Source organism: Musa acuminata, unplaced genomic scaffold (genome assembly GCF_036884655.1).
Source record: "Musa acuminata AAA Group cultivar baxijiao unplaced genomic scaffold, Cavendish_Baxijiao_AAA HiC_scaffold_473, whole genome shotgun sequence".
Taxonomy (NCBI): domain Eukaryota; kingdom Viridiplantae; phylum Streptophyta; class Magnoliopsida; order Zingiberales; family Musaceae; genus Musa; species Musa acuminata.
Genome location: NW_027020719.1, coordinates 332,501 through 336,985, shown reverse-complemented (window position 1 = coordinate 336,985; position 4,485 = coordinate 332,501). Strand labels below are relative to the sequence as shown.

At 39.6% G+C, this 4,485-nt stretch overlaps 1 protein-coding gene across 1 annotated transcript in view; it reads left to right on the top strand.

Moving 5' to 3' along the window:
* The first annotated feature begins 2,592 nt into the window (after positions 1–2,592).
* LOC103974064 (ATP synthase subunit alpha, mitochondrial) overlaps positions 2,593–4,485 on the top strand; it is a 3,578-nt gene continuing 1,685 nt past the window's right edge. The window contains exon 1 of the mRNA XM_009388807.3: positions 2,593–4,485. This exon is cut by the window's right edge and continues 1,685 nt beyond it. The gene's annotated coding sequence lies outside the window, so the exon portion shown is untranslated.

Genomic DNA, 4,485 nt, shown 5'->3' with positions numbered 1-4,485 from the left:
CTGAACTGAATTCTTATACTTATATTTGCTTTATTCTTTATTTCCACTCCCGCGCCCTATACTACTTAATGAAAGTTCGATCCTTTTTTTTCCCTGAGAAGCGGCAGTTCAATGTCGAGTTCCGCGCTAAAGTCTGAGTTCTGCTACTTATAAGTTAAGCCTGAGTTGTGGGTTGAAGCCTTCTATTACTAAGTTTGATTCCGGGGGTCTCTCGTGTCATTTTGAAGCTCCCAATACTGGTATGGGCTCTTGGGTTAAGGTCCTGGTAGCGCTAGTTAACTCCTAAAGTCTAAGTTCGGGGTTTGTTTCTTGTTCATCAGCTTGTGTTGGGGTGCGAGCCTTGTTGTCAGTAGCCATCGTTCGCTGCCCTACTTATGAGATTAACGCTTAGAGATAGTTGTTCTTCCCTCCGAGCTCAATTCTTAAATGACTTATTCCGATGCTCTAGGGCATGAGTAGCAGAGTAGGAGTTTTGATAGTGTTAGTGTTTGCAAGCCGAGGCTTTAGGGCGGTAGTGACAGACTGAGAGATATTAGTGGAAAGACTTATAGCTAGTGAGTTCTTGGTGACTCAGAGGTGTTAACTATAGGCTTTAAGATAGTTGTTTCAGTTTGATGGACAAGAAAGTAGGGTTTTAGTTCCGGAGCGCCAGACTCAAGTTAAGAAGTAAGGCTTTTAGACTGCTGGGTTTAGTTCTGTATGCCCATGTTTCATTCTCCTCTTTTTTGTAAGATTCTTAGGGAGCTTTCCGCCTTATAGCTTAGGTATTGCATTCTTCTTCTAACTTGTTATGTTTATTAGAGACAAACTGAAACTGTAGAATGGAGATCAGGAGTGAAAGTTTGCGAGTTAGGAATAGCAGTGTAAGCCTACAACCATAGTTTTCAAATAACAAGTATAGGCCTTTTGCTTGAGAGTGGAAATACCGACCTAAAGAAAGGTGTTTTAGAAGGAGTGGTGCGAGGCCCAGTTTGTATTCAGGGAATGCAAGCAAGTAGTAACAGGGCCAGCTAGTACTTTAGCATTTCAGAATAAGATCAAAGATGGGCAGGCTCCCTATTGTGGTGGTGCAATTCCTTATTCCTTTATTCCATTCTTTTACTACTTACTGTTGATTCCTATTGGTTTAATTACTAGTTAGTGTGCGAGTTCTGACTTCGATGTTTATTCCCTATATCGAGTGCAATCCTTCTACTACCAGAAACATCGCTTGTAAGGACTATACTAATGCTGTGGGTGCGAGTGTTGAATCTGTTTCATCCCGAGTGGTTTTTGAAGTGGCATATATTGTATAGAAATATTGAGAACTTAACTCGTACACATGTTTTACCTTAGCATCCCGAGTTTCTCTTGTAGTGGTTGTGTCGTGGTCCATCTAGTCAAAGCATTAAGCTTAAGAAAGAAACCCTTCCTTATTTTTAGTGTTTTAAGCCAAGCCATGTGAAACTTGAAACTGACTCTCCCTTTGCAATTGAACCCTTTGACTCTACTTACTCTTTTCTTTCGTCAACACCGGTGCTTGTGATAAAGCTTAAGTTAAGTAGGCTGCAGCTCCAAGTTGGCCAGTTCATATTCTAGGGTCTGAGGCTGAAGAAAGGAAAGTGGCTTAAACCCCGGGAAAGGATAGGGTAGTGGAATGATTATAGGGGTAGTTGAATTCATAGGGTATTGTTTCATTCTCACTTTTAGGAGTTCATCTGATTGTTCAATTATTCAATTAATGCTCTTAATTCTCTTACAGCCGGGTTGGATTCCTTATTGCCAATATCATTGTTCCCAGTACGATGTATTATCTCACTTAGGTGTATTATCTGACTTTGTGATTTTGAGTCTTGGAAGGGGTAGCTCAAGTCTGTTCTCCTGCTCACAATGCCTTAGAGCTATGTCCGGTATCTTCTATTATGTCTTCCATTCTTGTGTATGCTTGATTTCGATTCTTATAGAGCAGCCCGCTTCCTTGTCTTTGTGTTGATTCTCGCTAATACACTGGTGGAATTCCAAGTTGATAGTATAAATATACTTGTTTCTAGTCAAAAATATACTTGTTTCTAGTCTAATCTCAATACATATCTCCTCCATACAAGTACGTCGCTACCACCATTAAGTCAACTACTAATGGTCTAATTCTTAGCTCCCGATCTCAATGCCTACCTATTGATTACAACTCCACTGGGCACTAGTTCAATCTAGCTCTCTAGGCTATAAAAACCGAACTATTATTCCGGAACTTCATTCTGATTAGGAGCAGTTCGATTCCCCCTTAGCAGGTTAGTAGTCGCTTGTCTACTGTAGTGACTTTGCTGGTCAAAAAGCAAGTAAGGTAGGCCCCTTTGAGTCAAGCAAGCCTTATCGGCATTGGTTGGTATACCTAGAGTTGGTAGTTGGGTAATGATAGACAGGATGGATAGACTTATCAAAGATGGGTAATAGAGCAGTTTCAGAGATAGGACGGACAGTAAGAATAAGAGATAGGAATAGCAGACTAATAAACAGTAGCGCTAGTTTTCAACCAGTAGTAAAAGGAATCCAACTACCAAATCGTAATTAAAGGAATAAGTATGGTTCAGGGCCTCGCTTCGTACCTTAGATAGTAGGGGCAACCTTGGAAGCACTAATTGTATTCTGAGAATCCGTGCCCACATCCTTTATTCTGACTAAAAGTCTTCTGCGTAATGAATGACATACTGGATGCGCTAGAGCGTACCTCTACTACTTAGTTTGTTTCTATTATCTTCAATATTATTAGTAGAAAACATATTCTCAATAGAAAAACGATGTTCACCTGTTAGCCTGTCCTGACCGCCTATAAGTATGACTTGACTTGCTTCCAAACCGCATCTACGCTTTCACTCACCAAGCACCTACGCGCAGATATCTTATATAAGTATATTCCAATAGAGAGCAAACTAAAACGACTTAACCAAATGCTGGATTCCTTAACTAGGGCTTGTTCTTCCACTGCTCACAATAATCAAACAAGTTAATAGGAAAGAAACTCAAACCTAACATCCTGACTATCTTTGTTTTCACTCTCCCTCTCTTTGCTTGAAATAAGTAATCATAAGAATTCCGCTCGTAAGTTAGTCTGTCGCTCCCTTCTGTTACTTCTTCCTTAGAGTCTTGCTTGCTTGCTAGGCTTAGCTTACCGCTACTCGCTGTCACTCTTACGTACTGTCCCACATAGAGCAGACTTATAGTTGTTCCTTTCATTACGTATTTCCTTTATCACAACCTTAGTGCTCCATCTTCTACTTCTTCTATACTTCCCGAACCGCTAGTCAACTTTCCTGATCCATCTTATGGTCTTGCTTCCTCACTAGATTCATTCTACAAATTATTAACCTTTCTCTACAGGACCTCGAACTGTTTCTTCGGGAGCTTGTTTGTTTATTCAATCTCATTTTCTAGAAGCAAAGTCACTAAACACTGATTACTTTAAGTAAGGGAAGGATAAGGCGGGAAAGAAAGTGGTTATGTTAACTAAAGTCAAAAGGAAGAAAGAGAGCTTTAAGAAAAAGAATTGCATTGAAGTCCACCCCACCCCACATAGCTTTAAGATAAGTCAAGGCAAGAAGGTGCTAAGAGCCTATTTTGAGAAATTGAAGCCATAGGAAACTACTTCATCCAATAGAGAATATTCAGTGAATACGCCTGTTTCGGGTGTTGTCGGTTCATCACCTTAAGGGTTCGTTCGGGTCAATAATGCGAGTAGATTTATTGGGGTGCGCGCTAAAGTCAATTGATTGGGCGCTAAAGTAAAGGTAAGTTTCTAATCAAGTAGAACAACGGGTCATGAATAAGAGTAAGGTTCATTTATCTACCCCAGAAATATAGTAAGGTGAATTTATCTACCCCATAATTCTATTGCATAGAGAGACCAACGTATTCCCAATATACGCATTGATTGACTGAACCCTGTACTATATCTATAGCAGCACTACCCTGGAACCCTTTACTATATTGATTTACTTCACCCTTTACTATATCTATAGCAATAGGCACATATACCCTTACTTAATATACTTTCCATTTGATTCCATCCCTCTCGATATATAGCAATAGGCACATATATATATACCCTTAACAAATCTACTTTCTTTTTCCCCTTAACAAATCTACTTTCTTTCTTAACAAATCTACTTTCTTTTTCCCCTTAACAAATCTACTTTCTTTTTCCCCTTAACAAATCTACTTTCTTTCTGTCTTTTGAAATTCTCTCGCCTCTTTGAAAAGCAACCATCAAAGTCAGCCCAGTAGTTGACTCTTTGAAAAGCAACCATCAAAGTCAGCCCAGTAGTTTATATGCTTATTCCGTCAGTTTCCGCGTTGGTGGTCTCGTTTTCTCATAAGAAAGCGCTCTATCCCATTTCTAAGGAAGGCACAGTATATAATGGATTACTAAAAGCAGCAAGGAGCTCTAGGAGATGTTTGTTCTTTCTTTCTTTCCTATTTCGTCAATTAGTAAAGCGGAATTCTCCCTTCTAA